The sequence below is a fragment of the Pristiophorus japonicus genome, unplaced genomic scaffold (assembly GCF_044704955.1).
Source record: "Pristiophorus japonicus isolate sPriJap1 unplaced genomic scaffold, sPriJap1.hap1 HAP1_SCAFFOLD_603, whole genome shotgun sequence".
In the NCBI taxonomy this organism is placed as follows: Eukaryota; Metazoa; Chordata; class Chondrichthyes; family Pristiophoridae; genus Pristiophorus; species Pristiophorus japonicus.
This window is the reverse complement of record NW_027254513.1, coordinates 132785-159642: the sequence shown is the minus strand read 5'-3', so window position 1 is coordinate 159642 and position 26858 is coordinate 132785. Positions and strand designations below refer to the sequence as shown.

The following is a 26858-nucleotide window of genomic DNA, read 5'->3' as shown; positions in this document are numbered from 1 at the left end:
TCCCTCTGCACCAAGTATATCCTTCCTTAGGTAAGGAGACCAAAACTACACACAATACTCCAGGTGTGGTCTCACCAGGGCCCTGTGTAACTGCAGTGAGACCTCCTTGCTCCTGTACTCAAACCCTCTCGCAATGAAGGCCAACGTACCACTTGCCTCTCTAACTGCTTGCTGCCCCTGCGTGTTTCCTTTCAATGACCGGTGTACAACGACACCCAGGTCCCTCTGTACATCGACACTTCACAAGCCGTCACCCTTTAAATAAAACTTTGTCCTTATGTTGTTGCTACCAAAGTGGATAACTTCACATTTATCCACGTTAAACTGTGTCTGCCACATGTTTGCCCACTCACTCAAACCTATCGAAATCGCCTGTGCAGCATCTCTGCATCCTCCTCACAACTCACAACCCCACCCAGTTCTGTGTCCTCGGCAAACTTGGAAATATTATATTTGGTTCCCTCGTCCAAATCATTGACACATGGAGATTGTAAATATCGGAGGCCCCAGCACTGATCCCTGTGTATCTCCAAGTTTTCAGATGACACTAAGCTGGGTGGTGGTGTGAGCTGCGAGGAGGATGCTAAGAGGCTGCAGGGTGACTTGGACAGGTTAGGTGAGCGGGCAAATGCTTGGCAGATGAAGTATAATGTGGATAAATGTGAGATTATCCACTTTGGTGGCAAAAACAGGAAGGCAGATTATTATCTGAATGGTGACAGATTAGGAAAAGGGGAGGTGCATCGAGACCTGGGTGTCATGGTACATCAGTCATTGAAGGTTGGCATGCAGGTACAGCAGGTGGTGAAGAAGGCAAATGGCATGTTGGCCTTCATAGCGAGGGGATTTGAGTACAGGAGCAGGGAGGTGTTGCTACAGTTGTACAGGGCCCTGGTGAGGCCTCACCTGGAGTATTGTGTACAGTTTTGGTCTCCTAACCTGAGGAAGGACATTCTTGCTATTGAGGGAGTGCAGCGAAGGTTCACCAGACTGATTCCCGGGATGGCGGGACTGACATATCAGGAGAGACTGGATCGACTGGGCTTGTATTCACTGGAGTTCAGAAGAATGAGAGGGGATCTCATCGAAACGTTTAAAATTCTGACGGGGTTAGACAGGTTAGATGCAGGAAGAATGTTCCCAATGTTGGGGAAGTCCAGAACCAGGGCTCACAGTCTGAGGATAAGGGGTAAGCCATTTAGGACCGAGATGAGGAGAAACTTCTTCACCCAGAGAGTGGTGAACCTGTGGAATTCTCTACCACAGAAAGTTGTTGAGGCCAATTCACTAAATATATTCAAAAAGGGAGTTAGATGAAGTCCTTACTACTCGGGGGATCAAGGGGTATGGCGAGAAAGCAGGAAGGGGGTACTAAAGTTGCATGTTCAGCCATGAACTCATTGAATGGCGGTGCAGGCTCGAAGGGCCGAATGGCCTACTCCTGCACCTATTTTCTATGTTTCTATGTTTCTATTTGGTTCCCTCATCCAAATTGCTTATATATATATATATATAGTAAATAGCCGGAGCCCCAGCACTGATCCCTGTGGTCGATGTTTCTATTTGGTTGCCTCATCCAAATTGCTTATATATATATATATATGGAGTAAATAGCCGAAGCCCCAGCACTGATCCCCGTGCATGACGCACTGCCTTCCTCCGCGCTCAGAGAAGAAAGCACAGAGCCGCGACCACGAGGAAGAGGGCTAGCAACTTCAGCAGAAGCGGCAGCCTGCCCTCAGGGTGCCCTCCCACCACGGTGCGTGTCTTTGTCGGGGCGAGGGCCCGATCCCACTGGGTCAGGATGGTCTCCCGGGCTCCGGGCCAGCTCCCCGGCCCGCCCAGGCGGAACTGACATGGCGTGCATGGGCCGAAGAAGACCTGATAAGCCAATCGCGGGTCGCGCAGGACGAGCCCCCGGAGATCGGGGTTCACTCCGATCTGATGAGCCAACTCGACCATGTAGCTGACGTAGTCCACTTGAATGGTGTGCCTCTGGGAGCTGACATACCTTGAGCCGGAAAAAAAGCAAACGCAAAACTTAACAACAGCCACCGCCTAAATGCATCAGAAGATAAGAAATAGGAGCAGGAGTGGGCCATTCGGCCCCTCGAGCCTGCTCCGCCATTTAATACCATCGTGGCTGATCCGATCATGGACCCAGCTCCACTTCCCTGCCCGCCCCCTTATCGGTTAAGGAACTGTCTATCTCTGTCTTAAATATATTCAATGTCCCGGCTTCCACAGCTCTCTGAGGCAGCGAATTCCACAGATTTACAACCCTCTGAGCGAAGAAATTCCTCCTCATCTCAGTTTTAAATGGGCGGCCCCTTATTCTAAGACCATGCCCCCTAGTTCTAGTCTCCCCCATCAGTGGGAACATCCTCTCTGCATCCACCTTGTCGAGCCCCCCTCATAATCTGATACGTTTCGATAAGATCACCTCTCATTCTTCTCAATTCCAATGAGTAGAGACCCAACCTCCTCAACCTTTCCTCATAAGTCAACTCCCTCATCCCCGGAATCAACTGAGTGAACCTTCTCTGAACTGCCTCCAAAGCAAAGTATATCCTTTCGTAAATACGGAGAGCAAAACTGCACGCAGTACTCCAGGTGTGGCCTCACCAATACCCTGTATAACTGGAGCAAGACTTCCCTGCTTTTATACTCCATCCCCTTTACAATAAAGGCCAAGATACCATTGGCCCTTCCTGATCACTTGCTGTACCTGCATACTAACCTTTTGTGTTTCATGGACAAGTAACCCCCAGGTCCCGCTGTACTGCCGCACTTTGTAATCTTTCTGCATTTAAATAATAACTTGCTCTTTGAGCTTTTTTTCTGCCAAAGTGCATGACCTCACACTTTCCCACATTATACTCCATCGGCCAAATTTTTGCCCACTCACTGAGCCTGTCTGTGTCCTTTTGCAGATTTTGTCTCCTCCTCACACATTGCTTTTCCTCCCATCTTTGTATCGTCAGCAAACTTGGCTACGTTACACTCGGGCATGGTGATGATGCACTCCAGTCCCTCCGGCGCCCACCTCCCGCGGAAGGCCGCGAGCGTACCGGTGGACACCGCGTGCTCCATCTCCAGGGACGCCCTGGACCGGATGTAACCGCGGAAGAGAGGCAGGCAGTCGGACCGAACAACTCCCTCGACCACCCGCTGCCTGGACCGGCTGATGGCCCCCTTGGCCGTGCCCAGGAGCAGTCCTACGAGGAGGCCCTCGGACCTACCCGCTCCCCTCCGCACAGGGTGCCCACAGATCAGGAGAGTGGGACTGAAACGCAAGCAGAATTTCAGGAGCAGCCCCTTCAAATATTGGAACAGGGGCTGCAACCTCGCGCATTCAATTCAAACGTGGAACACGGACTCTTCCAGACCGCAGAAATTGCCGGCGGCCCTGGGAGCCCATGAACCGACTTAAAAATTTATTGCACGGGACTGACCCGTGGAACGCCCTCCAGGCCAAGTCTAGTGGGGTACCGCAGGGCTCAGTGCTGGGACCCCAGCTATTTACAATATACATCAATGATTTAGACAAAGGAATTGAGTGTAATATCTCCAAGTTTTCAGATGACACTAAGCTGGGTGGCGGTGTGAGCTGTGAGGAGGATGCTAAGAGGCTGCAGGGTGACTTGGACAGGTTAGGTGAGTGGGGCAAATACATGACAGATGCAGTATAATGTGGATAAATGTGAGGTTATCCACTTTGGTGGCAAAAACAGGAAGGCAGAATATTATCTGAATGGCGGCAGATTAGGAAAAGGGGAGGTGCAACGAGACCTGGGTGTCATGGTACATCAGTCATTGAAAGTTGGCATGCAGGTACAGCAGGCGGTGAAGAAGGCAAATGGCATGTTGGCCTTCATAGCGAGAGGATTTGAGTATAGGAGCAGGGAGGTCTTACTACAGTTGTACAGGGCCTTGGTGAGACCACACCTTGGGTATTGTGTACAGTTTTGGTCTCCTAATCTGAGGAAGGACATTCTTGCTATTGAGGGAGTGCAGCGAAGGTTCACCAGACTGATTCCCGGGATGGCAGGACTGACATATGAAGAAAGACTGGATCGACTGGGCTTATATTCACTGGAATTTAGAAGGATGAAAGGGGGATCTCAGAGAAACATATAAAATTCTGACGGGACTGGACAGGTTAGATGCAGGAAGAATGTTCCCGATGTTGGGGAAGTCCAGAACCAGGGCTCACAGTCTAAGGATAAGGGGTAAGCCATTTAGGACCGAGATGAGGAGAAACTTCTTCACTCAGAAAATTGTGAACCTGTGGAATTCTCTACCACAGAAAGTTGTTGGGGGCCAGTTCATTAGATGTATTCAAAAGGGAGTTAGATGTGGCCCTTACGGCTAAAGGGATCAGGGGGTGTGGAGAGAAGGCAGGAGTGGGGTACTGAGGGAATGATCAGCCCATGATCATATTGAATGGTGGTGCAGGCTCGAAGGGCCGAATGGCCTGCTCCTGCACCTATTTTCTATGTTTGTATCTTTCTACGAGGGTGAGAATTGTAGGGGCTGGAGAAGGTTACAGAGATCGGGAGGGGGTGAGGGAGGGATTTGAACAGGAGGATGAGAATTGTAGGGGCTGGAGGAGGTTACAGAGATAGGGAGGGGGTGAGGGAGGGATTTGAACAGGAGGATGAGAATTGTAGGGGCTGGAGGAGGTTACAGAGATCGGGAGGGGGTGAGGGAGGGATTTGAACAGGAGGATGAGAATTGTAGGGGCTGGAGGAGGTTACAGAGATCGGGAGGGGGCGAGGGAGGGATTTGAACAGGAGGATGAGAATTGTAGGGGCTGGAGGATGTTACAGAGATCGGGAGGGGGTGAGGGGGGGAATTGAACAGGAGGATGAGAATTGTAGGGGCTGGAGGAGGTTACAGAGATAGGGAGGGGGGCGAGGGATGGATTTGAACAGGAGGATGAGAATTGTAGGGGCTGGAGGAGGTTACAGAGATCGGGAGGGGGCGAGGGAGGGATTTGAACAGGAGGATGAGAATTGTAGGGGCTGGAGGATGTTACAGAGATCGGGAGGGGGTGAGGGGGGGATTTGAACAGGAGGATGAGAATTGTAGAGGCTGGAGGAGGTTACAGAGATAGGGAGGGGGCAAGGGGCCATAGAGCTATTTGTAAAAATGGGGAATTGTGAAATTGAGGCGTTGCTTAACCGGGAGCCAATGTTGGTCAGTGAGCACAGGGGGTGATGGGTGAGCGGGACTGGGTGTGAGTTAGGACACGGGGTCAGTGAGCACAGGGGGTGATGGGTGAGCGGGACTCGGTGTGAGTGAGGACACGGGGCAGTGAGCACAGGGGGTGATGGGTGAGCGGGACTGGGTGTGAGTTAGGACACGGGGTCAGTGAGCACAGGGGGTGATGAGTGAGTGGGACTGGGTGCGAGTTAGGACACGGGGTCAGCGAGCACAGGGGGTGATGGTGAGTGGGACTGGGTGCGAGTTAGGACACGGGGTCAGCGAGCACAGGGGGTGATGGGTGAGTGGGACTGGGTGTGAGTTAGGAGACGGGGTCAGCGAGCTCAGGGGGTGATGGGTGAGTGGGACTGGGTGCGAGTTAGGACACGGGGCAGTGAACACAGGGGGTGATGGGTGAGTGGGACTGGGTGCGAGTTAGGACACGGGGCAGTGAGCACAGCGGGTGATGGGTGAGCGGGACTGGGTGTGAGTTAGGACACGGGGTCAGTGAGCACAGTGGGTGATGGGTGAGTGGGACTGGGTGTGAGTTAGGACACGGGGCAGTGAGCACAGGGGTGATGGGTGAGTGGGACTGGGTGTGAGTTAGGACACGGGGCAGTGAACACAGTGGGTGATGGGTGAGTGGGACTGGGTGTGAGTTAGGACATGGGGCAGTGAGCACAGGGGGTGATGGGTGAGTGGGACTGGGTGTGAGTTAGGACACAGGGACAGTGAGCACAGGGGGTGATGGGTGAGTGGGACTGGGTGTGAGTTAGGACACGGGGCACAGGGGGTGATGGGTGAGTGGGACTGGGTGTGAGTTAGGACACGGGGCAGTGAGCACACGGGGTGATGGGTGAGTTCAACTGGGTGTGAGTTAGGACACGGGGTCAGTGAGCACAGTGGGTGATGGGAGAGTGGGACTGGGTGTGAGTTAGGACACGGAGTCAGTGAGCACAGGGGGTGATGGGTGAGTGGGACTGGGTGTGAGTTAGGACACGTAGTCAGTGAGCACAGAGGGTGATGGGTGAGTGGGACAGGGTGTGAGCTAGGAGACGGGGTCAGTGAGCACAGTGGGTGATGGGTGAGTAGGACTGGGTGTGAGTTAGGACACGGGGTCAGTGAGCACAGCGGGTGATGGGTGAGTGGGACTGGGTGTGAGTTAGGACACGGGGTCAGTGAGCACAGGGGGTGATGGGTGAGTGGGACTGGGTGTGAGTTAGGACACGGGGCACAGGGGGTGATGGGTAAGTGGGACTGGGTGCCAGGGGGTGATGGGTGAGTGGGACAGGGTGTGAGTTAGGACACGGGGCACAGGGGGTGATGGGTAAGTGGGACTGGGTGCCAGGGGGTGATGGGTAAGTGGGACTGGGTGCCAGTTAGGACACGGGGTCAGTGAGCACAGGGGGTGATGGGTGAGTGGGACTGGGTGTGAGTTAGGACACGGGTCAGTGGGCACAGGGGGTGATGGGTGAGTGGGACTGGGTGTGAGTTAGGACACGGGGTCAGTGAGCACAAGGAGTGATGGGTGATTGGGACTGGGTGTGAGTTAGGACACGGGGCAGCGAGCACAGGGGGTGATGGGTGAGTGGGACAGGGTGTGAGTTAGGACACGGGGCACAGGGGGTGATGGGTAAGTGGGACTGGGTGCCAGGGGGTGATGGGTAAGTGGGACTGGGTGCCAGTTAGGACACGGGGTCAGTGAGCACAGGGGGTGATGGGTGAGTGGGACTGGGTGTGAGTTAGGACACGGGTCAGTGGGCACAGGGGGTGATGGGTGAGTGGGACTGGGTGTGAATTAGGACACGGGGCAGCGAGCACAGGGGGTGATGGGTGAGTGGGACTGGGTGTGAGTTAGGACACGGGGCAGTGAGCACAGGGGGTGATGGGTGAGTGGGACTGGGTGTGAGTTAGGACACGGGGCAGCGAGCACAGGGGGTGATGGGTGAGTGGGACTGGGTGTGAGTTAGGACACGGGGCAGTGAGCACAGGGGGTGATGGGTGAGTGGGACTGGGTGTGAGTTAGGACACGGGGTCAGTGAGCACAGGGGGTGATGGGTGAGTGGGACTGGGTGTGAGTTAGGACACGTGGTCAGTGAGCACAGGGGGTGATGGGTGAGTGGGACTGGGTGTGAGTTAGGACACGGGGCAGTGAGCACAGCGGGTGATGGGTGAGTGGGACTGGGTGTGAGTTAGGACACTGGTTCAGTGAGCACAGGGGGTGATGGGTGAGTGGGACTGGGTGTGAGTTAGGACACGGGGCAGTGAGCACAGGGGGTGATGGGTGAGTGGGACTGGGTGTGAGTTAGGACACGGGGCAGTGAGCACAGAGGGTGAAGGGTGAGTGGGACTGGGTGCGATTTAGGACACGGGGCAGTGAGCACGGTGGGTGATGGGTAAGTGGGATGGGTGTGAGTTAGGACACTGGGTCAGTGAGCACAGGGGGTGATGGGTGAGTGGGACTGGGTGTGAGTTAGGACACGTGGTCAGTGAGCACAGGGGGTGATGGGTGAGTGGGACTGGGTGTGAGTTAGGACACGGGGCAGTGAGCACAGTGGGTGATGGGTGAGTGGGACTGGGTGTGAGTTAGGACATGGGGCAGTGAGCACAGGGGGTGATGGGTGAGTGGGACTGGGTGTGAGTTAGGACATGGGGCAGTGAGCACAGGGGGTGATGGGTGAGTGGGACTGGGTGTGAGTTAGGACACGGGGACAGTGAGCACAGGGGGTGATGGGAGGGTGGGACTGGGTGTGAGTTAGGACACAAGGACAGTGAGCACAGGGGGTGATGGGTGAGTGGGACTGGGTGTGAGTTAGGACACGGGGCACAGGGGGTGATGGGTGAGTGGGACTGGGTGTGAGTTAGGACACGGGGCAGTGAGCACAGGGGGTGATGGGTGAGTTCAACTGGGTGTGAGTTAGGACACGGGGTCAGTGAGCACAGGGGGTGATGGGAGAGTGGGACTGGGTGTGAGTTAGGACACGGGGTCAGTGAGCACAGGGGGTGATGGGTGAGTGGGACTGGGTGTGAGTTAGGACACGGGGTCAGTGAGCACAGAGGGTGATGGGTGAGTGGGACTGGGTGTGAGCTAGGACACGGGGTCAGTGAGCACAGTGGGTGATGGGTGAGTAGGACTGGGTGTGAGTTAGGACACGGGGCAGTGAGCACAGGGGGTGATGGGTGAGTGGGACTGGGTGTGAGTTAGGAAACGGGGCACAGGGGGTGATGGGTAAGTGGGACTGGGTGCCAGGGGGTGATGGGTAAGTGGGACTGGGTGCCAGTTAGGACACGGGGTCAGTGAGCACAGGGGGTGATAGGTGAGTGGGACTGGGTGTGAGTTAGGACACGCGTCAGTGAGCACATGGGGTGATGGGTGAGTGGGACTGGGTGTGAGTTAGAACACGGGGTCAGTGAGCACAGGTGGTGATGGGTGAGTGGGACTGGGTGTGAGTTAGGACACGGGGCAGTGAGCACAGGGGGTGATGGGTGAGTGGGACTGGGTGTGAGTTAGGACACGGGGTAGCGAGCACAGCGGGTGATGGGTGAGTGGGACTGGGTGTGAGTTAGGACACGGGGCAGTGAGCACAGGGAGTGATGGGTAAGTGGGACTGGGTGTGAGTTAGGATACGGGGTCAGTGAGCACAGGAAGTGATGGGTGAGTGGGACTGGGTGTGAGTTAGGACACGGGTGCAGTGTGCTCAGGGGGTGATGGGTGAGTGGGACTGGGTGTGAGTTAGGACACGGGGTCAGTGAGCACAGGGGGTGATGGGTGAGTGGGACTGGGTGTGAGTTAGGACACGGGGCAGTGAGCACAGGGGTGATGGGTGAGCGGGACTGGGTGAGAGTTAGGACACGGGGTCAGTGAGCACAGTGAGTGATGGGTGAGTGGGACTGGGTGTGAGTTAGGACACGGGGCAGTGAGCACAGGGGGTGATGTGTGAGTGGAACTGGGTGTGAGTTAGGACACGGGGACAGTGAGCACAGGGGGTGATGGGTGAGTGGGACTGGGTGTGAGTTAGGACACGGGGACAGTGAGCACAGGGGGTGATGGGTGAGTGGGACTGGGTGTGAGTTAGGACACGGGGTCAGTGAGCACAGGGGGTGATGGGTGAGTGGGACTGGGTGTGAGTTAGGACACGGGGTCAGTGAGCACAGTGGGTGATGGGTGAGTGGGACTGGGTGTGAGTTAGGACACGTGGCAGCGAGCACAGGGCGTGATGGGTGAGTGGGACTGGGTGTGAGTTAGGACACTGGGCAGTGAGCACAGTGGGTGATGGGTGAGTGGGACTGGGTGTGAGTTAGGACACGGGGCAGTGAGCACAGAGGGTGATGGGTGAGCGGGACTGGGTGTGAGTTAGGAGACGGGGTCAGCGAGCTCAGGGGGTGATGGGTGAGTGGGACTGGGTGCGAGTTAGGACACGGGGCAGTGAGCACAGCGGGTGATGGGTGAGCGGGACTGGGTGTGAGTTAGGACACGGGGTCAGTGAGCACAGTGGGTGATGGGTGAGTGGGACTGGGTGTGAGTTAGGACACGGGGCAGTGAGCACAGGGGGTGATGGGTGAGTGGGACTGGGTGTGAGTTAGGACACGGGGCACAGGGGGTGATGGGTGAGTGGGATTGGGTGTGAGTTAGGACACGGGGCAGTGAGCACAGGGGGTGATGGGTGAGTGGGACTGGGTGTGAGTTAGGACACGGGGCAGTGAGCACAGGGGGTGATGGGTGAGTGGGAGTGGGTGTGAGTTAGGACACGAGGCACAGGGGGTGATGGGTGAGTGGGATTGGGTGTGAGTTAGGACACGGGGCAGTGAGCACAGGGGGTGATGGGTGAGTGGGACTGTGTATGAGTTAGGACACGGGGTCAGTGAGCACAGGGGGTGATGGGTGAGTGGGACTGGGTGTGAGTTAGGACACGGGGCAGTGAGCACAGTGGGTGATGGGTGAGTGGGACTGGGTGTGAGTTAGGACATGGGGCAGTGAGCACAGGGGGTGATGGGTGAGTGGGACTGGGTGTGAGTTAGGACATGGGGCAGTGAGCACAGGGGGTGATGGGTGAGTGGGACTGGGTGTGAGTTAGGACACGGGGACAGTGAGCACAGGGGGTGATGGGTGAGTGGGACTGGGTGTGAGTTAGGACACAGGGACAGTGAGCACAGGGGGTGATGGGTGAGTGGGACTGGGTGTGAGTTAGGACACGGGGCACAGGGGGTGATGGGTGAGTGGGACTGGGTGTGAGTTAGGACACGGGGCAGTGAGCACACGGGGTGATGGGTGAGTTCAACTGGGTGTGAGTTAGGACACGGGGTCAGTGAGCACAGGGGGTGATGGGAGAGTGGGACTGGGTGTGAGTTAGGACACGGGGTCAGTGAGCACAGGGGGTGATGGGTGAGTGGGACTGGGTGTGAGTTAGGACACGGGGTCAGTGAGCACAGAGGGTGATGGGTGAGTGGGACTGGGTGTGAGCTAGGACACGGGGTCAGTGAGCACAGTGGGTGATGGGTGAGTAGGACTGGGTGTGAGTTAGGACACGGGGACAGTGAGCACACGGGGTGATGGGTGAGTGGGACTGGGTGTGAGTTAGGACACGGGGTCAGTGAGCACAGGGGGTGATGGGTGAGTGGGACTGGGTGTGAGTTAGGACACGGGGTCAGTGAGCACAGAGGGTGATGGGTGAGTGGGACTGGGTGTGAGCTAGGACACGGGGTCAGTGAGCACAGTGGGTGATGGGTGAGTAGGACTGGGTGTGAGTTAGGACACGGGGCAGTGAGCACAGGGGGTGATGGGTGAGTGGGACTGGGTGTGAGTTAGGAAACGGGGCACAGGGGGTGATGGGTAAGTGGGACTGGGTGCCAGTTAGGACACGGGGTCAGTGAGCACAGGGGGTGATAGGTGAGTGGGACTGGGTGTGAGTTAGGACACGCGTCAGTGAGCACATGGGGTGATGGGTGAGTGGGACTGGGTGTGAGTTAGAACACGGGGTCAGTGAGCACAGGTGGTGATGGGTGAGTGGTACTGGGTGTGAGTTAGGACACGGGGCAGTGAGCACAGGGGGTGATGGGTGAGTGGGACTGGGTGTGAGTTAGGACACGGGGTAGCGAGCACAGCGGGTGATGGGTGAGTGGGACTGGGTGTGAGTTAGGACACGGGGCAGTGAGCACAGGGAGTGATGGGTGAGTGGGACTGGGTGTGAGTTAGGATACGGGGTCAGTGAGCACAGGAAGTGATGGGTGAGTGGGACTGGGTGTGAGTTAGGACACGGGTGCAGTGTGCTCAGGGGGTGATGGGTGAGTGGGACTGGGTGTGAGTTAGGACACGGGGTCAGTGAGCACAGGGGGTGATGGGTGAGTGGGACTGGGTGTGAGTTAGGACACGGGGCAGTGAGCACAGGGGTGATGGGTGAGCGGGACTGGGTGAGAGTTAGGACACGGGGTCAGTGAGCACAGTGAGTGATGGGTGAGTGGGACTGGGTGTGAGTTAGGACACGGGGCAGTGAGCACAGGGGGTGATGTGTGAGTGGAACTGGGTGTGAGTTAGGACACGGGGACAGTGAGCACAGGGGGTGATGGGTGAGTGGGACTGGGTGTGAGTTAGGACACGGGGACAGTGAGCACAGGGGGTGATGGGTGAGTGGGACTGGGTGTGAGTTAGGACACGGGGTCAGTGAGCACAGGGGGTGATGGGTGAGTGGGACTGGGTGTGAGTTAGGACACGGGGTCAGTGAGCACAGTGGGTGATGGGTGAGTGGGACTGGGTGTGAGTTAGGACACGGGGCAGTGAGCACAGAGGGTGATGGGTGAGCGGGACTGGGTGTGAGTTAGGAGACGGGGTCAGCGAGCTCAGGGGGTGATGGGTGAGTGGGACTGGGTGCGAGTTAGGACACGGGGCAGTGAGCACAGCGGGTGATGGCTGAGCGGGACTGGGTGTGAGTTAGGACACGGGGTCAGTGAGCACAGTGGGTGATGGGTGAGTGGGACTGGGTGTGAGTTAGGACACGGGGCACAGGGGGTGATGGGTGAGTGGGATTGGGTGTGAGTTAGGACACGGGGCAGTGAGCACAGGGGGTGATGGGTGAGTGGGACTGGGTGTGAGTTAGGACACGGGGCAGTGAGCACAGGGGGTGATGGGTGAGTGGGAGTGGGTGTGAGTTAGGACACGGGGCACAGGGGGTGATGGGTGAGTGGGATTGGGTGTGAGTTAGGACACGGGGCAGTGAGCACAGGGGGTGATGGGTGAGTGGGACTGTGTATGAGTTAGGACACGGGGTCAGTGAGCACAGGGGGTGATGGGTGAGTGGGACTGGGTGTGAGTTAGGACACGGGGTCAGTGAGCACAGGGGGTGATGGGTGAGTGGGACTGGGTGTGAGTTAGGACACGGGGACAGTGAGCACAGGGGGTGATGGGTGAGTGGGACTGGGTGTGAGTTAGGACACGGGGCAGTGAGCACAGGGGGTGATGGGTGAGTGGGACTGGGTGTGAGTTAGGAGACGGGATCAGCGAGCTCAGGGGGTGATGGGTGAGTGGGACTGGGTGCGAGTTAGGACACGGGGCAGTGAGCACAGCGGGTGATGGGTGAGCGGGACTGGGTGTGAGTTAGGACACGGGGTCAGTGAGCACAGTGGGTGATGGGTGAGTGGGACTGGGTGTGAGTTAGGACACGGGGCAGTGAGCACAGGGGGTGATGGGTGAGTGGGACTGGGTGTGAGTTAGGACACGGGGCACAGGGGGTGATGGGTGAGTGGGACTGGGTGTGAGTTAGGACACGGGGCAGTGAGCACAGGGGGTGATGGGTGAATGGGACTGGGTGTGAGTTAGGACACGGAGTCAGTGAGCACAGGGGGTGATGGGTGAGTGGGACTGGGTGTGAGTTAGGACACGGGGTCAGTGAGCACAGGGGGTGATGGGTGAGTGGGACTGGGTGTGAGTTCGGACACAGGGTCAGTGAGCACAGGGGGTGATGGGTGAGTGGGACTGGGTGTGAGTTAGGACACGGGGCAGTGAGCACAGGGGGTGATGGGTGAGTGGGACTGGGTGTGAGTTAGGACACGGGGTCAGTGAGCACAGGGGGTGAGGGGTGAGTGGGACTGGGTGTGAGTTAGGACACGGGTCAGTGAGCACAGGGGGTGATGGGTGAGTGGGACTGGGTGTGAGTTAGGACATGGGTCAGTGAGCACAGGGGGTGATGGGTGAGTGGGACTGGGTGTGAGTTAGGACACGGGTCAGTGAGCACAGGGGGTGATGGGTGAGTGGGACTGGGTGTGAGTTCGGACACAGGGTCAGTGAGCACAGGGGGTGATGGGTGAGTGGGACTGGGTGTGAGTTAGGACACGGGGCAGTGAGCACAGGGGGTGAGGGGTGAGTGGGACTGGGTGTGAGTTAGGACACGGGTCAGTGAGCACAGGGGGTGATGGGTGAGTGGGACTGGGTGTGAGTTAGGACATGGGTCAGTGAGCACAGGGGGTGATGGGTGAGTGGGACTGGGTGTGAGTTCGGACACGGGGTCAGTGAGCACAGGGGGTGATGGGTGAGTGGGACTGGGTGTGAGTTAGGACACGGGGTCAGTGAGCACAGGGGGTGATGGGTGAGTGGGACTGGGTGTGAGTTAGGACACGGGGTCAGTGAGCACAGCGGGTGATGGGTGAGTGGGACTGGGTGTGAGTTAGGACACGGGGTCAGTGAGCACAGGGGGTGATGGGTGAGTGGGACTGGGTGTGAGTTAGGACACGGGGCAGTGAGCACAGGGGGTGATGGGTGAGTGGGACTGGGTGTGAGTTAGGACACGGGGTCAGTGAGCACAGGGGGTGATGGGTGAGTGGGACTGGGTGTGAGTTAGGACACGGGGTCAGTGAGCACAGGGGGTGATGGGTGAGTGGGACTGGGTGTGAGTTAGGACACGGGGTCAGTGAGCACAGCGGGTGATGGGTGAGTGGGACTTGGTGTGAGTTAGGACACGTGGGCAGTGAGCACAGGGGGTGATGGGTGAGTGGGACTGGGTGTGAGTTAGGACACGGGGTCATTGAGCACAGGGGGTGATGGGTGAGTGGGACTGGGTGTGAGTTAGGACACGGGGCAGTGAGCACAGGGGGTGATGGGTGAGTGGGACTGGGTGTGAGTTAGGACACGGGGTCAGTGAGCACAGGGGGTGATGGGTGAGTGGGACTGGGTGTGAGTTAGGACACGGGGCAGTGAGCACAGGGGGTGATGGGTGAGTGGGACTGGGTGTGAGTTAGGACACAGGGTTAGTGAGCACAGGGGGTGATGGGTGAGTGGGACTGGGTGTGAGTTAGGACACGGGGCACAGAGGGTGATGGGTGAGTGGGACTGGGTGTGAGTTAGGACACGGGGTCAGTGAGCACAGGGGGTGATGGGTGAGTGGGACTGGGTGTGAGTTAGGACACGGGGTCAGTGAGCACAGGGGGTGATGGGTGAGTGGGACTGGGTGTGAGTTAGGACACGGGGCAGTGAGCACAGGGGGTGATGGGTGAGTGGGACTGGGTATGAGTTAGGACACAGGGTCAGTGAACACAGGGGGTATTGGTCTCTTAACACTCCTGTGAAACGTTATATAAATGCAGGTGCTTGTTACTGGTGATACGAGTAGGTTGTATAACTTGCATACCTGTCTGCCATCGTATCTTTTTTGTCTTTTATGTCTGACAACATGTCGGACATGGAAGGTAGTCTTTCAACACCTGCAACATTAATCACAATATTCAAACTATATTCTACCACATGGTAAACCAGTTTTCCCAAACCCCAAGTCTAAATGCTATGGGACTTCTATCCATTGGCACAGTAACAGCACCAAGGGTACCATTAGACCTGTCGGAGGGGCAGTACTGAGGGAGCACCGCACTGTCGGAGGGGCAGTACTGAGGGAGCACCGCACTGTCGGAGGGGCAGTACTGAGGGAGCACCGCACTGTCGGAGGGGCAGTACTGAGGGAGTGCCGCACTGTCGGAGGGGCAGTACTGAGGGAGTGCCGTACTATGCTGTTGGAGAGTCAGTACTGAGGGAGTGCCGTACTGTCGGAGGGGCAGTACTGAGGGAGCGCCGTACTGTCGGAGGGGCAGTACTGAGGGAGTGCTGTACTGTCGGAGGGGCAGTACTGAGGGAGTGCCGTACTGTCGGTGGGGCAGTACTGAGGGAGCGCCGTACTGTCGGAGGGGCAGTACTGAGGGAGTGCCGTACTGTGCTGTAGGAGGGGCAGTACTGAGGGAGTGCCATACTGTCGGAGGGGCAGTACTGAGGGAGTGCCGTACTGTGCTGTCGGAGGGGCAGTACTGAGGGAGTGCCGTACTGTGCTGTCGGAGGGGCAGTACTGAGGGAGTGCCGTACCGTCGGAGGGGCAGTACTGAGGGAGTGCCGTACTGTGCTGTCGGAGGGGCAGTACTGAGGGAGTGCCGTACTGTCGGAGGGGCAGTACTGAGGGAGTGCTGTACTGTGCTGTCGGAGGGGCAGTACTGAGGGAGTGCCGTACTGTCGGAGGGGCAGTACTGACGGAGTGCCGTAATGTACTGTCGGAGGGGCAGTTCTGAGGGAGTGTCGTAATGTACTGTCGGAGGGGCAGTTCTGAGGGAGTGCCGGACTGCGCTGTCGGAGGGGCAGTACTGAGGGAGTGCCGCACTGCGCTGTCAGAGGGGCAGTACTAAGGGAGTGCCGTACTGTGCGGTTGGAGGGGCAGTACTGAGGGAGTGCCGTACTGTCGGAGGGGCAGTACTGAGGGAGTGCCGTACTGTCAGAGGGGCAGTACTGAGGGAGTGCCGTACTGTCGGAGGGGCAGTACTAAGGGAGTGCCGCACTGCGCTGTCGGAGGGGCAGTACTGAGGGAGTGCCGTACTGTCGGAGGGGCAGTACTGAGGGAGTGCCGTACTGTCGGAGGGGCAGTACTGAGGGAGTGCCGTACTCTACTGTCGGAGGGGCAGTACTGAGGGAGTGCCGTACTGCGCTGTCGGAGGGGCAGTACTGAGGGAGTGCCGTACTGTGCTGTCGGAGGGGCAGTACTGAGGGAGTGCCGCACTGCGCTGTCGGAGGGGCAGTACTGAGGGAGTGCCGTACTGTGCTGTCGGAGGGGCAGTACTGAGGGAGTGACGTACTGTCGGAGGGGCAGTACTGAGGGAGTGACGTACTGTCGGAGGGGCAGTACTGAGGGAGAGACGTACTGTCGGAGGGGCAGTTCTGAGGGAGTGACGTACTGTCGGAGGGACAGTACTGAGGGAATGCCGCACTGTCGGAGGGGCAGTACTGAGGGAGAGACGTACTGTCGGAGGGGCAGTTCTGAGGGAGTGACGTACTGTCGGAGGGACAGTACTGAGGGAGTGACGTACTGTCGGAGGGGCAGTACTGAGGGAGTGACGTACTGTCGGAGGGGCAGTACTGAGGGAGTGCCGTACTGTGCTGTCGGAGAGTCAGTACTGAGGGAGTGACGTACTGTCGGAGGGGCAGTACTGAGGGAGTGACGTACTGTCGGAGGGGCAGTACTGAGGGAGTGACGTACTGTCGGAGGGGCAGTACTGAGGGAGTGCTGTACTGTCGGAGGGGCAGTACTGAGGGAGAGCCGTACTGTCGGAGGGACAGTACTGAGGGAGTGACGTACTGTCGGAGGGGCAGTACTGAGGGAGCGCCGTACTGTCGGAGGGGCAGTACTGAGGGAGTGCTGTACTGTCGGAGTGGCAGTACTGAGGGAGTGACGTACTGTGCTGTCGGAGAGTCAGTACTGAGGGAGTGACGTACTGTCGGAGGGGCAGTACTGAGGGAGTGACGTACTGTCGGAGGGGCAGTACTGAGGGAGGCGTACTGTCGGAGGGGCAGTACTGAGGGAGTGTTGCACTGTCGGAGGGGCAGTACTGAGGGAGTGACGTACTGTCGGAGGGGCAGTACTGAGGGAGTGACGTACTGTCGGAGGGGCAGTACTGAGGGAGTGCTGTACTGTCGGAGGGGCAGTACTGAGGGAGCGTTGCACTGTCGGAGGGGCAGTACTGAGGGAGCGCCGTACTGTCGGAGGGGCAGTACTGAGGGAGTGACGTACTGTCGGAGGGGCAGTACTGAGGGAGTGCTGTACTGTCGGAGGGGCTGTACTGAGGGAGCGCCGTACTGTCGGAGGGGCAGTACTGAGGGAGTGACGTACTGTGCTGTCGGAGAGTCAGTACTGAGGGAGTGCCGTACTGTCGGAGGGGCAGTACTGAGAGAGCGCCGTACTGTCGGAGGGGCAGTACTGAGGGAGTGACGTACTGTCGGAGGGGCAGTACTGAGGGAGTGCTGTACTGTCGGAGGGGCAGTACTGAGGGAGAGCCGTACTGTCGGAGGGGCAGTACTGAGGGAGTGACGTACTGTCAGAGGGGCAGTACTGAGGGAGTGCCGTACTGTCGGAGGGGCAGTACTGAGGGAGTGCTGTACTGTCGGAGGGGCAGTACTGAGGGAGTGCCGCACTGTCGGAGGGGCAGTACTGAGGGAGTGACGTACTGTGCTGTCGGAGAGTCAGTACTGAGGGAGTGTTGCACTGTCGGAGGGGCAGTACTGAGGGAGTGACGTACTGTCGGAGGGGCAGTACTGAGGGAGTGACGTACTGTGCTGTCGGAGAGTCAGTACTGAGGGAGTGTTGCACTGTCGGAGGGGCAGTACTGAGGGAGTGACGTACTGTCGGAGGGGCAGTACTGAGGGAGTGACGTACTGTCGGAGGGGCAGTACTGAGGGAGTGCTGTACTGTCGGAGGGGCAGTACTGAGGGAGTGACGTACTGTGCTGTCGGAGAGTCAGTACTGAGGGAGTGTTGCACTGTCGGAGGGGCAGTACTGAGGGAGTGACGTACTGTCGGAGGGGCAGTACTGAGGGAGTGACGTACTGTCGGAGGGGCAGTACTGAGGGAGTGCTGTACTGTCGGAGGGGCAGTACTGAGGGAGCGCCGTACTGTCGGAGGGGCAGTACTGAGGGAGTGACGTACTGTCGGAGGGGCAGTACTGAGGGAGTGCCGTACTGTCGGAGGGGCTGTACTGAGGGAGCGCCGTACTGTCGGAGGGGCAGTACTGAGGGAGTGACGTACTGTGCTGTCGGAGAGTCAGTACTGAGGGAGTGCCGTACTGTCGGAGGGGCAGTACTGAGAGAGCGCCGTACTGTCGGAGGGGCAGTACTGAGGGAGTGCCGTACTGTCGGAGGGGCAGTACTGAGGGAGTGCCGCACTGTCGGAGGGGCAGTACTGAGGGAATGCCGCACTGTCGGAGGGGCAGTACTGAGAGAGCGCCGTACTGTCGGAGGGGCAGTACTGAGAGAGCGCCGTACTGTCGGAGGGGCAGTACTGAGAGAGCGCCGTACTGTCGGAGGGGCAGTACTGAGAGAGCGCCGTACTGTCGGAGGGGCCGTCTTTCGGATGAGACCTTAAACCGAGGCCCCGACTGCCCTCTCAGCTGGATGTAAAAGATCACGGGGCAGCACTTCGAAGAAGAATGAAGCCACAGAGGAAATTAAGGCATATGACCAAAGAGGGAGGTTTTAAGGAGCATCTTGAAGGAGGAGAGAGAGGTCGAGAGGAGGAGAGGTTTAGGGAGGGAGTTCCAGAGCTTGGGGCCCAGGCAACAGAAGGCACGGCCACCGATGGTGGAGCGATTATAATCAGGGATGGTCAAGAACGCAGAATTAGAGGAGCGCAGAGATCTCGGGGGGTTGTGGGGCTAGAGGAGGTTACAGAGATAGGGAGGGGGCGAGGGGCCATGGAGGGATTTGTAAACACGGATGGGGAATTGTGAAATTGAGGCGTTGCTTAACCGGGAGCCAATGTCGGTCAGTGAGCACAGGGGGTGATGGGTGAGTGGGACTGGGTGTGAGTTTGGACACGGGTCAGTGAGCACAGGGGGTGATGGGTGAGTGGGACTGGGTGTGAGTTAGGACATGGGGCAGTGAGCAGAGGGGGTGATGGGTGAGTGGGACTGGGTGTGAGTTTGGACACGGGGTCAGTGAGCACAGGGGGTGATGGGTGAGTGGGACTGGGTGTGAGTTAGGACACGGGGTCAGTGAGCACAGGGGGTGATGGGATAGTGGGACTGGGTGTGAGTTAGGACATGGGTCAGTGAGCACAGGGGGTGATGGGTGAGTGGGACTGGGTGTGAGTTAGGACACGGGGTCAGTGAGCAGAGGGGGTGATGGGTGAGTGGGACTGGGTGTGAGTTAGGACACGGGGCAGTGAGCACAGGGGGTGATGGGTGAGTGGGACTGGGTGTGAGTTAGGACACGGGTCAGTGAGCACAGGGGGTGATGGGTGAGTGGGACTGGGTGTGAGTTAGGACACGGGGTCAGTGAGCAGAGGGGGTGATGGGTGAGTGGGACTGGTGTGAGTTAGGACACGGGGTCAGTGAGCACAGGGGGTGATGGGTGAGTGGGACTGGGTGTGAGTTAGAACACGGGGTCAGTGAGCACAGCGGGTGATGGGTGAGTGGGACTGGGTGTGAGTTAGGACTTGGGGTCAGTGAGCACAGTGGGTGATGGGTGAGTGGAACTGGGTGTGAGTTAGGACACGGGGGCAGTGAGCACAGGGGGTGATGGGTGAGTGGAACTGGGTGTGAGTTAGGACACGGGGCAGTGAGCACAGGGGGTGATGGGTGAGTGGGACTGGGTGTGAGTTAGGACACGGGGCAGTGAGCACAGGGGGTGATGGGTGAGTGGAACTCGGTGCGAGTTAGGACACGGGGCAGTGAGCACAGCGGGTGATGGGTGAGTGGGACTGGGTGTGAGTTAGGACACGGGGGCAGTGAGCACAGGGGGTGATGGGTGAACGGGACTGGGTGTGAGTTAGGACACGGGGCAGTGAGCACAGGGGGTGATGGGTGAGTGGGACTGGGCTTGAGTTAGGACACAGGTCAGTGAGCACAGGGGGTGATGGGTGAACGGGACTGGGTGTGAGTTAGGACACGGGGCAGTGAGCACAGCGGGTGATGGGTGAGTGGGACTGGGTGTGAGTTAGGACACGGGGGCAGTGAGCACAGGGGGTGATGGGTGAACGGGACTGGGTGTGAGTTAGGACACGGGGCAGTGAGCACAGGGGGTGATGGGTGAGTGGGACTGGGCGTGAGTTAGGACACAGGGACAGTGAGCACAGTGGGTGATGGGTGAGCGGGACTGGGCGTGAGTTAGGACACAGGGACAGTGAGCACAGTGGGTGATGGGTGAGTGGGACTGGGTGTGAGTTAGGACACGGTGTCAGTGAGCACAGAGGGTGATGGGTGAGCGGGACTGGGTGCGAGTTCGGACACGGGGTCAGTGAGCACAGGGGGTGATGGGTGAGTGGGACTGGGTGTGAGTTAGGACACGGGGCAGTGAGCACAGGGGGTGATGGGTGAGCGGGACTGGGTGTGTGTTAGGACACGGTGTCAGTGAGCACAGAGGGTGATGGGTGAGCGGGACTGGGTGCGAGTTCGGACACGGGAGCAGCCGAGTTTTGGAACACCTCGAGTTTACGTCGGGTAAAACGTGGGAGGCCAGCCAGGAGTGCATTGTAACGGTCAAGTCTGGAGGGGAGAGAGGCACGGATGAGGGCTTCAGCAGCGGAAGAGCTGCGGCAGAGGGCGGAGGCGGGCGATGTTACAGAGGTGGGAAACAGGCGGGCATAGTTACGCCGTGGATATGTATCGATATGAGATTGGCTCTGAGATCTGGAGCATATGGACCTAGCCTGCTCAATCTCTGCTCACTTGCGATCGTGTTCACCGGCAATAGGGCGCGGCCCTGGACAACGTGGACCATTTCCCAGACCTTGGGAGCCTCTTATCAACAAGAGCCGACATCGATGACGAGATCCAACACCGCCTCCAGTGCACCAGTGCAGCCTTCGGCCGCCTGAGGAAAAGAGTGTTCGAAGACCAGGCCCGCAAATCCACCACCCAGCTCATGGTCTACAGGGCTGTAGTGATACCCACCCTCCTGTATGACCCAGAGACATGGACCATGTACAGTAGGTATCTCACCCCCACCACCCAGCTCATGGTCGACAGGGCTGTAGTGATACCCACCCTCCTGTATGGCTCAGAGATATGGACCATGTACAGTAGGTATCTCACCCCCACCACCCAGCTCATGGTCGACAGGGCTGTAGTGATACCCACCCTCCTGTATGGCCCAGAGACATGGACCATGTACAGTAGGTATCTCACCCCCAGCACCCAGCTCATGGTCGACAGGGCTGTAGTGATACCCACCCTCCTGTATGGCCCACAGACATGGACCATGTACAGTAGGTACCTCACCCCCAGCACCCAGCTCATGGTCTACAGGGCTGTAGTGATACCCACCCTCCTGTATGGCCCAGAGACATGGACCATGTACAGTAGGTACCTCACCCCCAGCACCCAGCTCATGGTCTACAGGGCTGTAGTAATACCCACCCTCCTGTATGGCCCAGAGACATGGACCATGTACAGTAGGTATCTCACCCCCAGCACCCAGCTCATGGTCTACAGGGCTGTAGTGATACCCACCTCCTGTATGGCCCAGAGACATGGACCATGTACAGTAGGTATCTCACCCCCAGCACCCAGCTCATGGTCTACAGGGCTGTAGTAATACCCACCCTCCTGTATGGCCCAGAGACATGGACCATGTACAGTAGGTATCTCACCCCCAGCACCCAGCTCATGGTCTACAGGGCTGTAGTGATACCCACCTCCTGTATGGCCCAGAGACATGGACCATGTACAGTAGGTATCTCACCCCCAGTACACAGCTCATGGTCCACAGGGCTGTAGTAATACCCAGCCTCCTGTCTGGCCCAGAGACATGGACCATGTACATTAGGTATCTCACCCCCCAGCACCCAGCTCATGGTCTACAGGGCTGTAGTGATACCCACCTCCTGTATGGCCCAGAGACATGGACCATGTACAGTAGGTATCTCACCCCCAGTACACAGCTCATGGTCCACAGGGCTGTAGTAATACCCAGCCTCCTGTATGGCCCAGAGACATGGACCATGTACATTAGGTATCACACCCCCAGCACACAGCTCATGGTCTACAGGGCTGTAGTGATACCCGCCCTCCTGTATGGCCCAGAGACACGGACCGTGTACAGTAGGTATCTCACCCCCAGCACACAGCTCATGGTCCACAGGGCTGTAGTGATACCCACCTCCTGTATAGCTCAGATACATGGACCATGTACAGTAGGTATCTCACCCCCAGCACCCAGCTCATGGTCTACAGGGCTGTAGTAATACCCACCCTCCTGTATGGCTCAGAGACGTGGACCATGTACAGTAGGTATCTCACCCCCAGCACCCAGCTCATGGTCTACAGGGCTGTAGTAATACCCACCCTCCTATATGGCCCACAGACATGGACCATGTACAGTAGGTATCTCACCCCCAGCACCCAGCTCATGGTCTACAGTGCTGTAGTAATACCCACCCTCCTGTATGGCTCACAGACATGGACCATGTACAGTAGGTATCTCACCCCCAGCACCCAGCTCATGGTCTACAGGGCTGTAGTAATACCCACCCTCCTGTATGGCCCAGAGACATGGACCATGTACAGTAGGTATCTCACCCCCAGCACCCAGCTCATGGTCTACAGGGCTGTAGTGATACCCACCTCCTGTATGGCCCAGAGACATGGACCATGTACAGTAGGTATCTCACCCCCAGTACACAGCTCATGGTCCACAGGGCTGTAGTAATACCCAGCCTCCTGTCTGGCCCAGAGACATGGACCATGTACATTAGGTATCTCACCCCCAGCACCCAGCTCATGGTCTACAGGGCTGTAGTGATACCCACCTCCTGTATGGCCCAGAGACATGGACCATGTACAGTAGGTATCTCACCCCCAGTACACAGCTCATGGTCCACAGGGCTGTAGTAATACCCAGCCTCCTGTATGGCCCAGAGACATGGACCATGTACATTAGGTATCTCACCCCCAGCACACAGCTCATGGTCTACAGGGCTGTAGTGATACCCGCCCTCCTGTATGGCCCAGAGACACGGACCGTGTACAGTAGGTATCTCACCCCCAGCACACAGCTCATGGTCCACAGGGCTGTAGTGATACCCACCTCCTGTATAGCTCAGATACATGGACCATGTACAGTAGGTATCTCACCCCCAGCACCCAGCTCATGGTCTACAGGGCTGTAGTAATACCCACCCTCCTGTATGGCTCAGAGACGTGGACCATGTACAGTAGGTATCTCACCCCCAGCACCCAGCTCATGGTCTACAGGGCTGTAGTAATACCCACCCTCCTATATGGCCCACAGACATGGACCATGTACAGTAGGTATCTCACCCCCAGCACCCAGCTCATGGTCTACAGTGCTGTAGTAATACCCACCCTCCTGTATGGCTCACAGACATGGACCATGTACAGTAGGTATCTCACCCCCACCACCCAGTTCATGGTCTACAGGGCTGTAGTAATACCCGCCCTCCTGTATGGCCCAGAGACATGGACCGTGTACAGTAGGTATCTCACCCCCAGCACCCAGCTCATGGTCTACAGGGCTGTAGTGATACCCACCCTCCTGTATGGCTCACAGACATGGACCATGTACAGTAGGTATCTCACCCCCAGCACCCAGCTCATGGCCTACAGGGCTGTAGTGATACCCACCTCCTGTATGGCTCAGAGACATGGACCATGTACAGTAGGTATCTCACCCCCAGCACCCAGCTCATGGTCTACAGGGCTGTAGTAATACCCAGCCTCCTGTATGGCCCAGAGATATGGACCATGGACAGTAGACACCTCAAGTTGCTGGAGAAATACCACCAACGCTGTCTCCGCAAGATCCTGCAAATCCCCCGGGAGGACAGACGCACCAACGTTAGCGTCCTGGACCAGGCCCAACATCCCCAGCATCGAAGCACTGACCACACTCGACCAGCTCCGCTGGGCGGGGCCACATTGTCCGCATGCCCCCCAGACACGAGACTCCCAAAGCGAGCGCTCGACTCGGAACTCCTTCACGGGCAAGCGAGCCAAACGTGGGCAGAGGAAACGTTACAAGGGACACACCTCCCTGATAAAGTGCAACATCCCCACCCACACCTGGGAGTCCCTGGCCCAAAGACCAGTCCGCCCGGAGTGGAGGAAGTGCATCCGGGAGGGCGCCGAGCACCTCGAGTCTCGTCGCCAATTGCGAGCATGCAGAGATCAAGCGCAGGCAGCGGAAGGAGCGTGCGGCAAACCAGTCCCACCCTCCCCTTCCCTCAACGTCTATCTGTCCCACCCTGTGACAGGGTCTGTGGCTCTCGTATTGGACTGTTCAGTCAACCCGAGAACTCGTGTTAGAGTGGGAGCAAGTCTTCCTCGATTCCCAGGGACTCCCGGTGCTGGCGATGCCGTACCTTTGAAGACGCGGGTGGCCCAGCGAGCCTGAAGTTCTGAGATGGGCATTATCGCCCCCAGTGGTTGGATGAGGCCTACCACGGCCAATGTCGGTCGTTCCAGGCGCGGTGGAAACAGAGAGACCTGGTTCCTGTTGACCGACAAGATGGAGCCGTCCAGGAAGGGGTACGCAAAGGTGTACCCCGTGGCGAAGACCACATGGTCAACGTCTTCAACGCTGCCGTCCTCAAACACTGCGGCCGTCTCCGTGAAACGCCTGACATTGGGTTTAGCCATCACCGTCCCAGAGATGATGCGATTCGGGAGATCGTCATTAACCATGGGGTGTTGACTGAAAATTCTTCAACGGGGGGGGAAAACAGAGAGGTAATCAGTGCGCTGAACAACCCCCCCGAAATTTCCCCTCTCCTTAAGGCCTGTTACCACCAGCAATAGGAGCAGGACTCGGCCATTCGGCCCCTCGAGCCTGCTCCGCCATTTAATACGATCATGGCTGACCCGATCATGGACCCAGCTCCACTTCCCTGCCCGCCCCCTTATCGGTTAAGGAACTGTCTATCTCTGTCTTAAACCCTGCCCGCTCCCCATAACCCTTCACTCCCTTATCGCTCTAAAATCCATCTATCTCGGTCTCAAATATATTCAATGTCCCGACTTCCACAGCTCTCTGAGGCAGCGAGTTCCACAGATTTACAACCCTCTGAGAGAAGAAATTCCTTCTCATCTCAGTTTTAAATGGGCGGCCCCTTATTCTAAGACCATGCCCCCTAGTTCTAGTCTCCCCCATCAGTGGGAACATCCTCTCTGCATCCACCTTGTCGAGCCCCCTCATAATCTGATACGTTTCGATAAGATCACCTCTCATTCTTCTGAATTCCAATGAGTAGAGGCCCAACCTCCTCAACCTTTCCTCATAAGTCAACCCCCTCATCTCCGGAATCAACCGAGTGAACCTTCTCTGAACTGCCTCCAAAGCAAGTATATCCTTTGGTAAATACGGAGAGCAAACCTGCACGCAGTACTCCAGGTGTGGCCTCACCAATACCCTGTATAACTGGAGCAAGACTTCCCTGCTTTTATACTCCATCCCCTTTACAATAAAGGCCAAGATACCATTGGCCCTTCCTGATCACTTGCTGTACCTGCATACTATCCTTTTGTGTTTCATGTACAAGTAACCCCCAGGTCCCGCTGTACTGCGGCACTTTACAAATTTGCGCGTACTTGGGTGTCCTTGTACATGAATCACTGCAAGTTAACACGCAGGTACAGCACGCAGTTCGGAAGGCAAATGGTATGCTGGCCTTCATTGTGAGAGGGTCTGAGTACAGGAACAAAGAGGTCTTACTGCAGTTATACAGGGCCCTGGTGAGACCGCACCTGGAGTATTGGGCCCACGTTTCCGCCCCCTGTAAAAACGACGCATCTCCATAAGGTGCGTCGACTTTCCAGAATGGAAAGGGCGCGGAAAACTTACTTGCTAATTCTCCGAGCTCCTCAGGAAGTCTTCGGGCGCAGCACAAGGGGTGGGGGGGGCGGAGCCAGGTCCTGGCGCAGAAAACCGTGCTGGGAACACTGCGCATGCGCACTAGAGTTTGCGCGCATGCGCAGCGGCTCGTCACAGCCCGAATCTCTGCAGTTGAACCTCCTGTTCAGCCACCCCACCTACATTCAGCCTGTCGCAAAACACGTCCCACGTGAAATTTTAATATCATACGGTCATCTTTCAAGGACGTGATTTCTGGTTTTTATTAGGGCCACACTCGGTAACTCATTCAATTATCTGCAACCAAAGGAATTTCCTCTAGCTTGTAGTGATTACATTGTCGCTGACCGCGGACAATGTAATCGATCACATTCGCCATTCATTTAACTAATTGAGCGAGTGTATTCTTTTAATAAATGTTTTCATTTCTATTCAGTCCAACTGTATTGAGTAAATGCAGAATGTTTGGTTGTCCCTGCCCCCGTGTTCAGCCTCCGTTCAGACCCACCCCTCCCCCCTCCCTCCTCCCTCCTCCCCCCTGCACCCCCTCCCTCCCTCTCCACCCCTCCACACCCCTCCTCCTTCCTTCCTCCTGCTCCCCCTCCACCCCCTCCCTTCCCCCTCCAACTCCTCCCTCCCCCGACCCCCCTCCCTCCCCCCTCCACACCCCTCCTCCCCCCTCTACCCTCTCCCTCATCCCGCTCCCTCCACCTCTTCCCTCCCCCCTCTCCCGCTACCCCTCACTGTCAGAAACACAGAGAGACAGTGACAGAGAGAGAGACACACACACAGAGTGAGGGGGCGAGAGAGAGAGAAGGGGAGAGAGAGAGACAGCGGGA

General features: G+C 57.6%; 1 pseudogene; it reads right to left on the bottom strand.

Moving 5' to 3' along the window:
- Positions 1 to 1665: 1665 nt before the first annotated feature.
- Positions 1666 to 26858, bottom strand: part of LOC139255435 (flavin-containing monooxygenase 5-like) — a 45678-nt pseudogene continuing 20485 nt past the window's right edge.